This window comes from Microcebus murinus, unplaced genomic scaffold, assembly GCF_040939455.1.
Source record: "Microcebus murinus isolate Inina unplaced genomic scaffold, M.murinus_Inina_mat1.0 scaf034_hap2_Mmur4.0, whole genome shotgun sequence".
In the NCBI taxonomy this organism is placed as follows: Eukaryota; Metazoa; Chordata; class Mammalia; order Primates; family Cheirogaleidae; genus Microcebus; species Microcebus murinus.
The window spans coordinates 14,365-30,565 of record NW_027438980.1 but is presented as its reverse complement, the minus strand read 5'-3'; the positions used below and the strand labels follow the sequence as shown (position 1 = coordinate 30,565).

The 16,201-nt window shown below is 63.9% G+C and overlaps 4 non-coding genes across 4 annotated transcripts; all 4 read right to left on the bottom strand.

The window, feature by feature from the left end:
* Nucleotides 1-1,973: 1,973 nt before the first annotated feature.
* Nucleotides 1,974-2,092, bottom strand: LOC142868539 (5S ribosomal RNA). Its single transcript, XR_012917485.1, has one exon. It is a non-coding gene; the product is annotated as a 5S ribosomal RNA (ribosomal RNA).
* A 3,529-nt stretch (nt 2,093-5,621) lies between these two features.
* On the bottom strand, nt 5,622-5,740 carry LOC142868538 (5S ribosomal RNA). Its single transcript, XR_012917484.1, has one exon. It is a non-coding gene; the product is annotated as a 5S ribosomal RNA (ribosomal RNA).
* A 3,532-nt stretch (nt 5,741-9,272) lies between these two features.
* On the bottom strand, nt 9,273-9,391 carry LOC142868532 (5S ribosomal RNA). The gene has a single exon (XR_012917478.1). It is a non-coding gene; the product is annotated as a 5S ribosomal RNA (ribosomal RNA).
* A 3,536-nt stretch (nt 9,392-12,927) lies between these two features.
* Nucleotides 12,928-13,046, bottom strand: LOC142868580 (5S ribosomal RNA). The gene has a single exon (XR_012917526.1). It is a non-coding gene; the product is annotated as a 5S ribosomal RNA (ribosomal RNA).
* Nucleotides 13,047-16,201: the final 3,155 nt, after the last annotated feature.

Here is a 16,201-nt window from a genome sequence, read left to right as displayed (position 1 = left end):
AGATGCAACCTCCCAGCTCTGGGTCCCTGCAGGGGAAGCGTTGGCAAGCACAGGGCCAGTCCTCCAAAGGCCCAGGTGCAGGGAGCCCAGGCCAAGCAGCCTGTGGAAGAAGCCACCCCGGGAACACGACTGCAGGCCACGGCCCTTCCCACCTCCTCCTCCTCCTCCTCCTCCTGCTCCTCCACCCCCCCCCGACCTCCCACCCCCACCCCCGACATGGCGCAGGGCTCAGAGACACCTCAGACACTTGCTACCCAAAGTGCAAAGGGCATCAGTTGCTCCTCCAAACCCCCCCCCCGCCCAGCAGACCGCGTTGTCCAGCCAGCCCCCGGGCCTCCCTGGGGTGCCCAGCACAAAAGTGCAGACAACCACCGGACCCTCAATCTCAGTTTTCGGATGTTTTTGCCACTCTAAGGACCCGCAGGCCAGCTGGGCCTTCTGGCAGGACAGAGAGCCCCGGAATCCGACGTGGAGAGCTGGGTGTACGTCCCCACGAGGAGGCGGTCCCCACCTCCGCGGCTCTCCCCTTGCGGGGGGGGAAAAGCAGCCACGGGGCCTCAGAGAAGACACCAGGCTGGGCGCCCGCCCCACAGTGGGGGCACGTCCCCCGCAGGCCACTTAGCGACGGCCGCCGGCCGGCGGACGGTTGGGTGGCGCGAGACGCTGCGGCCGCCCTGCTACCGGGTTCCTGGGAGGGCGTCCTGGAACCAGCGTCCACACCAAGCCCTTGGAAGGCCCAGGCGACGGAGGAGCCCCGTCAGGCAGGGGCCGAGGACGGTGACGGCCCGGGCGGGGAGGAGCGTGTCAGGCAGGGGCAGAGGACGGTGACAGGTGACAGGCCGGGCGGGAAGGAGTCAGTCAGGCAGGGGCCGAGGAGGAGACGGGGCTGGGTAAGGGTTAGGGTTAGAGTCAGGGCACAAGTCACAATCGCAAAGACCTGGAAGCGACCCGAGTGCCCATCGACCCACGAGTGCGTAAATGAAATGTGGCGCGTGGACACCACGGAGTGCTATTCAGCTAGGAGGAGCAGCGGTGAGAGGGCACCTCTCGTGGTTCTCCTGGCCAGAGCTGGAACCCGTTCCAGTAAGCCAGGTAGCCCAAGAATGGACACACGAGCACCACGTGCTCGCGCTCACCAGCAAATGGGTACGAACCGACGGACACCCAAGTGGACACAGAGGAATCACCTTCATCGGGTGGGTGTCGGGCGGGTGGGGGGAGGGGATGGGCATACACCTCCATTAGGAATGGGGTGGGTGCGCACCGACTGGGGGATGGGCGCACTTGAGGCTCTGACCCGAGGGGGGAGGCTGGGAGAGGGCAACGTACCCGACCTTAACATTGGTACCCCCACAATACGCTGGAACAACATCAGAGGTTAATGAATAAGAACACAGGGGGGAGGGGGGCACGGGCAACACATGTCACCTTAATACTTGGACTCCCATCATCTGCTTGAAAAGAGAGAGAAAAGAAAATGCAATCATAGAGATAAGGGACACTTTTTAAACATAATGAATCCGAAGAGAAAAGTAAAAGGAGGCCTGTGGAGCAGGTCTGGGTGTGACTCCGGATCCCCCAACATCAGGTGCCACCACCAAAGATTCCTACGTGTAGCCCATAGAACCCCAAAAGCAACGGGACGAGTTCTGGTCACATACTCCCTCAAAATGACATCCTGGCCTTCTTCTGGAACTCCCTCCCCTCTCAGACTCTCAAGGTTTCCTCCAGCGTGTCGGTTCCCACAGAGCAGACCTTTGGTCTGAGACCTGACAGTCCAGAAGCCACGCATGCTGCCGCGTGACGGCGGTGTCGCGGCTTGGGACAAGAGGAGGCCCCACGGTGCGGGCTGGGGCGCCAGGCACCGCGGCGGGCGCTGAGGGTGGGGGTGACCCACGCCCGGGGCCGCCGCCTCGCTCCCAGAGAGGGGACAGAACAAGAGGCAAAACAAAAAAAAAAAAAAAAAAAAAAGAAGCCTACGGCACCCGGTATTCCCAGGCGGTCTCCCATCCAAGTACTAACCAGGCCCGACCCTGCTTAGCTTCCGAGACCAGACGAGATCGGGCGCGTTCAGGGTGGTGTGGCCCTAGACGGCGGAGGGCGCCCCTGCCCCGCTCAAGAAGCCGAGCCTCTCTGCGCTTCCCCGCCGCCTCCTCCCGCCCCAGGCCCCGCGCCGGCGCTGACCCGCACCGGGCGGGCCTGTTGAGTTCACCGGCCGGGTCCGGCGGGCTCCGAGGGACGGGGGTGACAGGCGGGGCGGGGCGGGGCGGGCAGGGAGCGGCGGGCCGGGGTGGGGGGCTGTCTCTCTATACACACACACACACACACACACACACACTCACACTCACTCACTCACACTCACACAAGATGCGCCTCCACGGCTGGACTCGCCAAGGTGGAGACCTTCCAGCCCCCTTCCTCTCCTCGCCTGGCCCACCCCCAGCTCGTGGCCGCCCCCGCCGCCGCCGCCGCCGCCGCCGCCGCCGCCGCCGCCGATTGCGCACGCGCGGGTCGCCCGCCCTTTGACCCCAGGCAGGGGCCGCCCTCCCCGACAACCCCTTTCAGCTGCGCCCCCCACCCTGTGGGTGGGCTGCCGCCTATTCCCCCGGGCCCGGGCTGGGGCACAGCGCATGGGGGAGGGGAGCGAGTGTATGGGGCGTCTCTCTCTCTCTCTTGGGATGTGTCCCATGGGTGGGGTGGCGTGGTTAGTGGGGCGCTGAAGAAATCAGTCCCCTCCATCTCCTACCTCTGGAAAACGCCCAAGCCCTTGGAGAACTGCCGGCAACGCGACCGTGGGGGCCGGGACCCTCCTCTGTGTCCTCCTGTGGCCCAGTCCAAGGGGCCTGGGCCTGGCCGGGGCTGCATTGGACCCCGACCCCCCTGGCGTGTGGACTCGCTAAAAATCGGCGATTAGATATTGGATTCCAGCTTCATTGAGGTCATTTCACTAATGAGTGCACCGGAAAGAGTTTCCTAATCCATCTGTGAGGGTGGCAACTGAAAGAGAATTTTAAAGCTGACAGAATAGGCGAGGAAAGGCATAGGAGATTTCCACACCCAGTAAGGAAGCCTTTCCCGAAATGGAAGAAAGAAACGAGCAAACAGAGACACCGGTAGCCCGCCAGGATCAGAGTCTGCCCCCGAGAGAAAGTACCCTGACCAGGTTCACCCGTGGGTGGGTGGCGAGCTAGCGGCATTCAGAAGAGCGAGGCCCGCAGTCTGTGCAGAAGACACCTGCACTCGGGTGTGTGTGGCGGCACGATTCACAAGCAGCTCCAGATGTTAAGCCAAGGAGAAGCCAGGGAGTTCCCAACGCCCCAGGTGTCCTCAGCCCACGACTGGCTGCTGGGGGAATGCGAAGCCCGGCTCCTTGTCTCAGAGCGGGACAACCAGGAGGTGTGACGTACACCCCGGGGTTCCCAGGAGGATCAGGCTGAAGCTGGGACTTGGCCTCAAAGTGTCCCCTCGCACGGCCACCCCCTTCCCCTTCCTGCTCCTCTACTCCTGGTGCCCCTCCATCCAGGGGCCAGACCTTAAAGAGTCACCCGCAAGAGAATCCTGGTCCCAAAGGAGCCTTCTGGGGGACCCGTGCTGAGAGAGGTTGTGGGCATGGCCCGCTGGGGCTCTGCCCGACCCAGGGCTGAGAGATGCAACCTCCCAGCTCTGGGTCCCTGCAGGGGAAGCGTTGGCAAGCACAGGGCCAGTCCTCCAAAGGCCCAGGTGCAGGGAGCCCAGGCCAAGCAGCCTGTGGAAGAAGCCACCCCGGGAACACGACTGCAGGCCACGGCCCTTCCCACCTCCTCCTCCTCCTCCTCCTCCTGCTCCTCCACCCCCCCCCCCCCGACCTCCCACCCCCACCCCCGACATGGCGCAGGGCTCAGAGACACCTCAGACACTTGCTACCCAAAGTGCAAAGGGCATCAGTTGCTCCTCCAAACCCCCCCCCCGCCCAGCAGACCGCGTTGTCCAGCCAGCCCCCGGGCCTCCCTGGGGTGCCCAGCACAAAAGTGCAGACAACCACCGGACCCTCAATCTCAGTTTTCGGATGTTTTTGCCACTCTAAGGACCCGCAGGCCAGCTGGGCCTTCTGGCAGGACAGAGAGCCCCGGAATCCGACGTGGAGAGCTGGGTGTACGTCCCCACGAGGAGGCGGTCCCCACCTCCGCGGCTCTCCCCTTGCGGGGGGGAAAAGCAGCCACGGGGCCTCAGAGAAGACACCAGGCTGGGCGCCCGCCCCACAGTGGGGGCACGTCCCCCGCAGGCCACTTAGCGACGGCCGCCGGCCGGCGGACGGTTGGGTGGCGCGAGACGCTGCGGCCGCCCTGCTACCGGGTTCCTGGGAGGGCGTCCTGGAACCAGCGTCCACACCAAGCCCTTGGAAGGCCCAGGCGACGGAGGAGCCCCGTCAGGCAGGGGCCGAGGACGGTGACGGCCCGGGCGGGGAGGAGCGTGTCAGGCAGGGGCAGAGGACGGTGACAGGTGACAGGCCGGGCGGGAAGGAGTCAGTCAGGCAGGGGCCGAGGAGGAGACGGGGCTGGGTAAGGGTTAGGGTTAGAGTCAGGGCACAAGTCACAATCGCAAAGACCTGGAAGCGACCCGAGTGCCCATCGACCCACGAGTGCGTAAATGAAATGTGGCGCGTGGACACCACGGAGTGCTATTCAGCTAGGAGGAGCAGCGGTGAGAGGGCACCTCTCGTGGTTCTCCTGGCCAGAGCTGGAACCCGTTCCAGTAAGCCAGGTAGCCCAAGAATGGACACACGAGCACCACGTGCTCGCGCTCACCAGCAAATGGGTACGAACCGACGGACACCCAAGTGGACACAGAGGAATCACCTTCATCGGGTGGGTGTCGGGCGGGTGGGGGGAGGGGATGGGCATACACCTCCATTAGGAATGGGGTGGGTGCGCACCGACTGGGGGATGGGCGCACTTGAGGCTCTGACCCGAGGGGGGAGGCTGGGAGAGGGCAACGTACCCGACCTTAACATTGGTACCCCCACAATACGCTGGAACAACATCAGAGGTTAATGAATAAGAACACAGGGGGGAGGGGGGCACGGGCAACACATGTCACCTTAATACTTGGACTCCCATCATCTGCTTGAAAAGAGAGAGAAAAGAAAATGCAATCATAGAGATAAGGGACACTTTTTAAACATAATGAATCCGAAGAGAAAAGTAAAAGGAGGCCTGTGGAGCAGGTCTGGGTGTGACTCCGGATCCCCCAACATCAGGTGCCACCACCAAAGATTCCTACGTGTAGCCCATAGAACCCCAAAAGCAACGGGACGAGTTCTGGTCACATACTCCCTCAAAATGACATCCTGGCCTTCTTCTGGAACTCCCTCCCCTCTCAGACTCTCAAGGTTTCCTCCAGCGTGTCGGTTCCCACAGAGCAGACCTTTGGTCTGAGACCTGACAGTCCAGAAGCCACGCATGCTGCCGCGTGACGGCGGTGTCGCGGCTTGGGACAAGAGGAGGCCCCACGGTGCGGGCTGGGGCGCCAGGCACCGCGGCGGGCGCTGAGGGTGGGGGTGACCCCCGCCCGGGGCCGCCGCCTCGCTCCCAGAGAGGGGACAGAACAAGAGGCAAAACAAAAAAAAAAAAAAAAAAAAAAGAAGCCTACGGCACCCGGTATTCCCAGGCGGTCTCCCATCCAAGTACTAACCAGGCCCGACCCTGCTTAGCTTCCGAGACCAGACGAGATCGGGCGCGTTCAGGGTGGTGTGGCCCTAGACGGCGGAGGGCGCCCCTGCCCCGCTCAAGAAGCCGAGCCTCTCTGCGCTTCCCCGCCGCCTCCTCCCGCCCCAGGCCCCGCGCCGGCGCTGACCCGCACCGGGCGGGCCTGTTGAGTTCACCGGCCGGGTCCGGCGGGCTCCGAGGGACGGGGGTGACAGGCGGGGCGGGGCGGGGCGGGCAGGGAGCGGCGGGCCGGGGTGGGGGGCTGTCTCTCTATACACACACACACACACACACACACACACACTCACACTCACTCACTCACACTCACACAAGATGCGCCTCCACGGCTGGACTCGCCAAGGTGGAGACCTTCCAGCCCCCTTCCTCTCCTCGCCTGGCCCACCCCCAGCTCGTGGCCGCCCCCGCCGCCGCCGCCGCCGCCGCCGCCGCCGCCGCCGCCGCCGCCGATTGCGCACGCGCGGGTCGCCCGCCCTTTGACCCCAGGCAGGGGCCGCCCTCCCCGACAACCCCTTTCAGCTGCGCCCCCCACCCTGTGGGTGGGCTGCCGCCTATTCCCCCGGGCCCGGGCTGGGGCACAGCGCATGGGGGAGGGGAGCGAGTGTATGGGGCGTCTCTCTCTCTCTCTTGGGATGTGTCCCATGGGTGGGGTGGCGTGGTTAGTGGGGCGCTGAAGAAATCAGTCCCCTCCATCTCCTACCTCTGGAAAACGCCCAAGCCCTTGGAGAACTGCCGGCAACGCGACCGTGGGGGCCGGGACCCTCCTCTGTGTCCTCCTGTGGCCCAGTCCAAGGGGCCTGGGCCTGGCCGGGGCTGCATTGGACCCCGACCCCCCTGGCGTGTGGACTCGCTAAAAATCGGCGATTAGATATTGGATTCCAGCTTCATTGAGGTCATTTCACTAATGAGTGCACCGGAAAGAGTTTCCTAATCCATCTGTGAGGGTGGCAACTGAAAGAGAATTTTAAAGCTGACAGAATAGGCGAGGAAAGGCATAGGAGATTTCCACACCCAGTAAGGAAGCCTTTCCCGAAATGGAAGAAAGAAACGAGCAAACAGAGACACCGGTAGCCCGCCAGGATCAGAGTCTGCCCCCGAGAGAAAGTACCCTGACCAGGTTCACCCGTGGGTGGGTGGCGAGCTAGCGGCATTCAGAAGAGCGAGGCCCGCAGTCTGTGCAGAAGACACCTGCACTCGGGTGTGTGTGGCGGCACGATTCACAAGCAGCTCCAGATGTTAAGCCAAGGAGAAGCCAGGGAGTTCCCAACGCCCCAGGTGTCCTCAGCCCACGACTGGCTGCTGGGGGAATGCGAAGCCCGGCTCCTTGTCTCAGAGCGGGACAACCAGGAGGTGTGACGTACACCCCGGGGTTCCCAGGAGGATCAGGCTGAAGCTGGGACTTGGCCTCAAAGTGTCCCCTCGCACGGCCACCCCCTTCCCCTTCCTGCTCCTCTACTCCTGGTGCCCCTCCATCCAGGGGCCAGACCTTAAAGAGTCACCCGCAAGAGAATCCTGGTCCCAAAGGAGCCTTCTGGGGGACCCGTGCTGAGAGAGGTTGTGGGCATGGCCCGCTGGGGCTCTGCCCGACCCAGGGCTGAGAGATGCAACCTCCCAGCTCTGGGTCCCTGCAGGGGAAGCGTTGGCAAGCACAGGGCCAGTCCTCCAAAGGCCCAGGTGCAGGGAGCCCAGGCCAAGCAGCCTGTGGAAGAAGCCACCCCGGGAACACGACTGCAGGCCACGGCCCTTCCCACCTCCTCCTCCTCCTCCTCCTCCTGCTCCTCCACCCCCCCCGACCTCCCACCCCCACCCCCGACATGGCGCAGGGCTCAGAGACACCTCAGACACTTGCTACCCAAAGTGCAAAGGGCATCAGTTGCTCCTCCAAACCCCCCCCCCGCCCAGCAGACCGCGTTGTCCAGCCAGCCCCCGGGCCTCCCTGGGGTGCCCAGCACAAAAGTGCAGACAACCACCGGACCCTCAATCTCAGTTTTCGGATGTTTTTGCCACTCTAAGGACCCGCAGGCCAGCTGGGCCTTCTGGCAGGACAGAGAGCCCCGGAATCCGACGTGGAGAGCTGGGTGTACGTCCCCACGAGGAGGCGGTCCCCACCTCCGCGGCTCTCCCCTTGCGGGGGGGAAAAGCAGCCACGGGGCCTCAGAGAAGACACCAGGCTGGGCGCCCGCCCCACAGTGGGGGCACGTCCCCCGCAGGCCACTTAGCGACGGCCGCCGGCCGGCGGACGGTTGGGTGGCGCGAGACGCTGCGGCCGCCCTGCTACCGGGTTCCTGGGAGGGCGTCCTGGAACCAGCGTCCACACCAAGCCCTTGGAAGGCCCAGGCGACGGAGGAGCCCCGTCAGGCAGGGGCCGAGGACGGTGACGGCCCGGGCGGGGAGGAGCGTGTCAGGCAGGGGCAGAGGACGGTGACAGGTGACAGGCCGGGCGGGAAGGAGTCAGTCAGGCAGGGGCCGAGGAGGAGACGGGGCTGGGTAAGGGTTAGGGTTAGAGTCAGGGCACAAGTCACAATCGCAAAGACCTGGAAGCGACCCGAGTGCCCATCGACCCACGAGTGCGTAAATGAAATGTGGCGCGTGGACACCACGGAGTGCTATTCAGCTAGGAGGAGCAGCGGTGAGAGGGCACCTCTCGTGGTTCTCCTGGCCAGAGCTGGAACCCGTTCCAGTAAGCCAGGTAGCCCAAGAATGGACACACGAGCACCACGTGCTCGCGCTCACCAGCAAATGGGTACGAACCGACGGACACCCAAGTGGACACAGAGGAATCACCTTCATCGGGTGGGTGTCGGGCGGGTGGGGGGAGGGGATGGGCATACACCTCCATTAGGAATGGGGTGGGTGCGCACCGACTGGGGGATGGGCGCACTTGAGGCTCTGACCCGAGGGGGGAGGCTGGGAGAGGGCAACGTACCCGACCTTAACATTGGTACCCCCACAATACGCTGGAACAACATCAGAGGTTAATGAATAAGAACACAGGGGGGAGGGGGGCACGGGCAACACATGTCACCTTAATACTTGGACTCCCATCATCTGCTTGAAAAGAGAGAGAAAAGAAAATGCAATCATAGAGATAAGGGACACTTTTTAAACATAATGAATCCGAAGAGAAAAGTAAAAGGAGGCCTGTGGAGCAGGTCTGGGTGTGACTCCGGATCCCCCAACATCAGGTGCCACCACCAAAGATTCCTACGTGTAGCCCATAGAACCCCAAAAGCAACGGGACGAGTTCTGGTCACATACTCCCTCAAAATGACATCCTGGCCTTCTTCTGGAACTCCCTCCCCTCTCAGACTCTCAAGGTTTCCTCCAGCGTGTCGGTTCCCACAGAGCAGACCTTTGGTCTGAGACCTGACAGTCCAGAAGCCACGCATGCTGCCGCGTGACGGCGGTGTCGCGGCTTGGGACAAGAGGAGGCCCCACGGTGCGGGCTGGGGCGCCAGGCACCGCGGCGGGCGCTGAGGGTGGGGGTGACCCCCGCCCGGGGCCGCCGCCTCGCTCCCAGAGAGGGGACAGAACAAGAGGCAAAACAAAAAAAAAAAAAAAAAAAAAAGAAGCCTACGGCACCCGGTATTCCCAGGCGGTCTCCCATCCAAGTACTAACCAGGCCCGACCCTGCTTAGCTTCCGAGACCAGACGAGATCGGGCGCGTTCAGGGTGGTGTGGCCCTAGACGGCGGAGGGCGCCCCTGCCCCGCTCAAGAAGCCGAGCCTCTCTGCGCTTCCCCGCCGCCTCCTCCCGCCCCAGGCCCCGCGCCGGCGCTGACCCGCACCGGGCGGGCCTGTTGAGTTCACCGGCCGGGTCCGGCGGGCTCCGAGGGACGGGGGTGACAGGCGGGGCGGGGCGGGGCGGGCAGGGAGCGGCGGGCCGGGGTGGGGGGCTGTCTCTCTATACACACACACACACACACACACACACACACTCACACTCACTCACTCACACTCACACAAGATGCGCCTCCACGGCTGGACTCGCCAAGGTGGAGACCTTCCAGCCCCCTTCCTCTCCTCGCCTGGCCCACCCCCAGCTCGTGGCCGCCCCCGCCGCCGCCGCCGCCGCCGCCGCCGCCGCCGCCGCCGCCGCCGATTGCGCACGCGCGGGTCGCCCGCCCTTTGACCCCAGGCAGGGGCCGCCCTCCCCGACAACCCCTTTCAGCTGCGCCCCCCACCCTGTGGGTGGGCTGCCGCCTATTCCCCCGGGCCCGGGCTGGGGCACAGCGCATGGGGGAGGGGAGCGAGTGTATGGGGCGTCTCTCTCTCTCTCTTGGGATGTGTCCCATGGGTGGGGTGGCGTGGTTAGTGGGGCGCTGAAGAAATCAGTCCCCTCCATCTCCTACCTCTGGAAAACGCCCAAGCCCTTGGAGAACTGCCGGCAACGCGACCGTGGGGGCCGGGACCCTCCTCTGTGTCCTCCTGTGGCCCAGTCCAAGGGGCCTGGGCCTGGCCGGGGCTGCATTGGACCCCGACCCCCCTGGCGTGTGGACTCGCTAAAAATCGGCGATTAGATATTGGATTCCAGCTTCATTGAGGTCATTTCACTAATGAGTGCACCGGAAAGAGTTTCCTAATCCATCTGTGAGGGTGGCAACTGAAAGAGAATTTTAAAGCTGACAGAATAGGCGAGGAAAGGCATAGGAGATTTCCACACCCAGTAAGGAAGCCTTTCCCGAAATGGAAGAAAGAAACGAGCAAACAGAGACACGGGTAGCCCGCCAGGATCAGAGTCTGCCCCCGAGAGAAAGTACCCTGACCAGGTTCACCCGTGGGTGGGTGGCGAGCTAGCGGCATTCAGAAGAGCGAGGCCCGCAGTCTGTGCAGAAGACACCTGCACTCGGGTGTGTGTGGCGGCACGATTCACAAGCAGCTCCAGATGTTAAGCCAAGGAGAAGCCAGGGAGTTCCCAACGCCCCAGGTGTCCTCAGCCCACGACTGGCTGCTGGGGGAATGCGAAGCCCGGCTCCTTGTCTCAGAGCGGGACAACCAGGAGGTGTGACGTACACCCCGGGGTTCCCAGGAGGATCAGGCTGAAGCTGGGACTTGGCCTCAAAGTGTCCCCTCGCACGGCCACCCCCTTCCCCTTCCTGCTCCTCTACTCCTGGTGCCCCTCCATCCAGGGGCCAGACCTTAAAGAGTCACCCGCAAGAGAATCCTGGTCCCAAAGGAGCCTTCTGGGGGACCCGTGCTGAGAGAGGTTGTGGGCATGGCCCGCTGGGGCTCTGCCCGACCCAGGGCTGAGAGATGCAACCTCCCAGCTCTGGGTCCCTGCAGGGGAAGCGTTGGCAAGCACAGGGCCAGTCCTCCAAAGGCCCAGGTGCAGGGAGCCCAGGCCAAGCAGCCTGTGGAAGAAGCCACCCCGGGAACACGACTGCAGGCCACGGCCCTTCCCACCTCCTCCTCCTCCTCCTCCTCCTGCTCCTCCACCCCCCCCACGACCTCCCACCCCCACCCCCGACATGGCGCAGGGCTCAGAGACACCTCAGACACTTGCTACCCAAAGTGCAAAGGGCATCAGTTGCTCCTCCAAACCCCCCCCCCCCGCCCAGCAGACCGCGTTGTCCAGCCAGCCCCCGGGCCTCCCTGGGGTGCCCAGCACAAAAGTGCAGACAACCACCGGACCCTCAATCTCAGTTTTCGGATGTTTTTGCCACTCTAAGGACCCGCAGGCCAGCTGGGCCTTCTGGCAGGACAGAGAGCCCCGGAATCCGACGTGGAGAGCTGGGTGTACGTCCCCACGAGGAGGCGGTCCCCACCTCCGCGGCTCTCCCCTTGCGGGGGGGAAAAGCAGCCACGGGGCCTCAGAGAAGACACCAGGCTGGGCGCCCGCCCCACAGTGGGGGCACGTCCCCCGCAGGCCACTTAGCGACGGCCGCCGGCCGGCGGACGGTTGGGTGGCGCGAGACGCTGCGGCCGCCCTGCTACCAGGTTCCTGGGAGGGCGTCCTGGAACCAGCGTCCACACCAAGCCCTTGGAAGGCCCAGGCGACGGAGGAGCCCCGTCAGGCAGGGGCCGAGGACGGTGACGGCCCGGGCGGGGAGGAGCGTGTCAGGCAGGGGCAGAGGACGGTGACAGGTGACAGGCCGGGCGGGAAGGAGTCAGTCAGGCAGGGGCCGAGGAGGAGACGGGGCTGGGTAAGGGTTAGGGTTAGAGTCAGGGCACAAGTCACAATCGCAAAGACCTGGAAGCGACCCGAGTGCCCATCGACCCACGAGTGCGTAAATGAAATGTGGCGCGTGGACACCACGGAGTGCTATTCAGCTAGGAGGAGCAGCGGTGAGAGGGCACCTCTCGTGGTTCTCCTGGCCAGAGCTGGAACCCGTTCCAGTAAGCCAGGTAGCCCAAGAATGGACACACGAGCACCACGTGCTCGCGCTCACCAGCAAATGGGTACGAACCGACGGACACCCAAGTGGACACAGAGGAATCACCTTCATCGGGTGGGTGTCGGGCGGGTGGGGGGAGGGGATGGGCATACACCTCCATTAGGAATGGGGTGGGTGCGCACCGACTGGGGGATGGGCGCACTTGAGGCTCTGACCCGAGGGGGGAGGCTGGGAGAGGGCAACGTACCCGACCTTAACATTGGTACCCCCACAATACGCTGGAACAACATCAGAGGTTAATGAATAAGAACACAGGGGGGAGGGGGGCACGGGCAACACATGTCACCTTAATACTTGGACTCCCATCATCTGCTTGAAAAGAGAGAGAAAAGAAAATGCAATCATAGAGATAAGGGACACTTTTTAAACATAATGAATCCGAAGAGAAAAGTAAAAGGAGGCCTGTGGAGCAGGTCTGGGTGTGACTCCGGATCCCCCAACATCAGGTGCCACCACCAAAGATTCCTACGTGTAGCCCATAGAACCCCAAAAGCAACGGGACGAGTTCTGGTCACATACTCCCTCAAAATGACATCCTGGCCTTCTTCTGGAACTCCCTCCCCTCTCAGACTCTCAAGGTTTCCTCCAGCGTGTCGGTTCCCACAGAGCAGACCTTTGGTCTGAGACCTGACAGTCCAGAAGCCACGCATGCTGCCGCGTGACGGCGGTGTCGCGGCTTGGGACAAGAGGAGGCCCCACGGTGCGGGCTGGGGCGCCAGGCACCGCGGCGGGCGCTGAGGGTGGGGGTGACCCCCGCCCGGGGCCGCCGCCTCGCTCCCAGAGAGGGGACAGAACAAGAGGCAAAACAAAAAAAAAAAAAAAAAAAAAAGAAGCCTACGGCACCCGGTATTCCCAGGCGGTCTCCCATCCAAGTACTAACCAGGCCCGACCCTGCTTAGCTTCCGAGACCAGACGAGATCGGGCGCGTTCAGGGTGGTGTGGCCCTAGACGGCGGAGGGCGCCCCTGCCCCGCTCAAGAAGCCGAGCCTCTCTGCGCTTCCCCGCCGCCTCCTCCCGCCCCAGGCCCCGCGCCGGCGCTGACCCGCACCGGGCGGGCCTGTTGAGTTCACCGGCCGGGTCCGGCGGGCTCCGAGGGACGGGGGTGACAGGCGGGGCGGGGCGGGGCGGGCAGGGAGCGGCGGGCCGGGGTGGGGGGCTGTCTCTCTATACACACACACACACACACACACACACACACTCACACTCACTCACTCACACTCACACAAGATGCGCCTCCACGGCTGGACTCGCCAAGGTGGAGACCTTCCAGCCCCCTTCCTCTCCTCGCCTGGCCCACCCCCAGCTCGTGGCCGCCCCCGCCGCCGCCGCCGCCGCCGCCGCCGCCGCCGCCGCCGCCGCCGCCGCCGCCGCCGATTGCGCACGCGCGGGTCGCCCGCCCTTTGACCCCAGGCAGGGGCCGCCCTCCCCGACAACCCCTTTCAGCTGCGCCCCCCACCCTGTGGGTGGGCTGCCGCCTATTCCCCCGGGCCCGGGCTGGGGCACAGCGCATGGGGGAGGGGAGCGAGTGTATGGGGCGTCTCTCTCTCTCTCTTGGGATGTGTCCCATGGGTGGGGTGGCGTGGTTAGTGGGGCGCTGAAGAAATCAGTCCCCTCCATCTCCTACCTCTGGAAAACGCCCAAGCCCTTGGAGAACTGCCGGCAACGCGACCGTGGGGGCCGGGACCCTCCTCTGTGTCCTCCTGTGGCCCAGTCCAAGGGGCCTGGGCCTGGCCGGGGCTGCATTGGACCCCGACCCCCCTGGCGTGTGGACTCGCTAAAAATCGGCGATTAGATATTGGATTCCAGCTTCATTGAGGTCATTTCACTAATGAGTGCACCGGAAAGAGTTTCCTAATCCATCTGTGAGGGTGGCAACTGAAAGAGAATTTTAAAGCTGACAGAATAGGCGAGGAAAGGCATAGGAGATTTCCACACCCAGTAAGGAAGCCTTTCCCGAAATGGAAGAAAGAAACGAGCAAACAGAGACACCGGTAGCCCGCCAGGATCAGAGTCTGCCCCCGAGAGAAAGTACCCTGACCAGGTTCACCCGTGGGTGGGTGGCGAGCTAGCGGCATTCAGAAGAGCGAGGCCCGCAGTCTGTGCAGAAGACACCTGCACTCGGGTGTGTGTGGCGGCACGATTCACAAGCAGCTCCAGATGTTAAGCCAAGGAGAAGCCAGGGAGTTCCCAACGCCCCAGGTGTCCTCAGCCCACGACTGGCTGCTGGGGGAATGCGAAGCCCGGCTCCTTGTCTCAGAGCGGGACAACCAGGAGGTGTGACGTACACCCCGGGGTTCCCAGGAGGATCAGGCTGAAGCTGGGACTTGGCCTCAAAGTGTCCCCTCGCACGGCCACCCCCTTCCCCTTCCTGCTCCTCTACTCCTGGTGCCCCTCCATCCAGGGGCCAGACCTTAAAGAGTCACCCGCAAGAGAATCCTGGTCCCAAAGGAGCCTTCTGGGGGACCCGTGCTGAGAGAGGTTGTGGGCATGGCCCGCTGGGGCTCTGCCCGACCCAGGGCTGAGAGATGCAACCTCCCAGCTCTGGGTCCCTGCAGGGGAAGCGTTGGCAAGCACAGGGCCAGTCCTCCAAAGGCCCAGGTGCAGGGAGCCCAGGCCAAGCAGCCTGTGGAAGAAGCCACCCCGGGAACACGACTGCAGGCCACGGCCCTTCCCACCTCCTCCTCCTCCTCCTCCTCCTGCTCCTCCACCCCCCCCGACCTCCCACCCCCACCCCCGACATGGCGCAGGGCTCAGAGACACCTCAGACACTTGCTACCCAAAGTGCAAAGGGCATCAGTTGCTCCTCCAAACCCCCCCCCCCGCCCAGCAGACCGCGTTGTCCAGCCAGCCCCCGGGCCTCCCTGGGGTGCCCAGCACAAAAGTGCAGACAACCACCGGACCCTCAATCTCAGTTTTCGGATGTTTTTGCCACTCTAAGGACCCGCAGGCCAGCTGGGCCTTCTGGCAGGACAGAGAGCCCCGGAATCCGACGTGGAGAGCTGGGTGTACGTCCCCACGAGGAGGCGGTCCCCACCTCCGCGGCTCTCCCCTTGCGGGGGGGAAAAGCAGCCACGGGGCCTCAGAGAAGACACCAGGCTGGGCGCCCGCCCCACAGTGGGGGCACGTCCCCCGCAGGCCACTTAGCGACGGCCGCCGGCCGGCGGACGGTTGGGTGGCGCGAGACGCTGCGGCCGCCCTGCTACCGGGTTCCTGGGAGGGCGTCCTGGAACCAGCGTCCACACCAAGCCCTTGGAAGGCCCAGGCGACGGAGGAGCCCCGTCAGGCAGGGGCCGAGGACGGTGACGGCCCGGGCGGGGAGGAGCGTGTCAGGCAGGGGCAGAGGACGGTGACAGGTGACAGGCCGGGCGGGAAGGAGTCAGTCAGGCAGGGGCCGAGGAGGAGACGGGGCTGGGTAAGGGTTAGGGTTAGAGTCAGGGCACAAGTCACAATCGCAAAGACCTGGAAGCGACCCGAGTGCCCATCGACCCACGAGTGCGTAAATGAAATGTGGCGCGTGGACACCACGGAGTGCTATTCAGCTAGGAGGAGCAGCGGTGAGAGGGCACCTCTCGTGGTTCTCCTGGCCAGAGCTGGAACCCGTTCCAGTAAGCCAGGTAGCCCAAGAATGGACACACGAGCACCACGTGCTCGCGCTCACCAGCAAATGGGTACGAACCGACGGACACCCAAGTGGACACAGAGGAATCACCTTCATCGGGTGGGTGTCGGGCGGGTGGGGGGAGGGGATGGGCATACACCTCCATTAGGAATGGGGTGGGTGCGCACCGACTGGGGGATGGGCGCACTTGAGGCTCTGACCCGAGGGGGGAGGCTGGGAGAGGGCAACGTACCCGACCTTAACATTGGTACCCCCACAATACGCTGGAACAACATCAGAGGTTAATGAATAAGAACACAGGGGGGAGGGGGGCACGGGCAACACATGTCACCTTAATACTTGGACTCCCATCATCTGCTTGAAAAGAGAGAGAAAAGAAAATGCAATCATAGAGATAAGGGACACTTTTTAAACATAATGAATCCGAAGAGAAAAGTAAAAGGAGGCCTGTGGAGCAGGTCTGGGTGTGACTCCGGATCCCCCAAC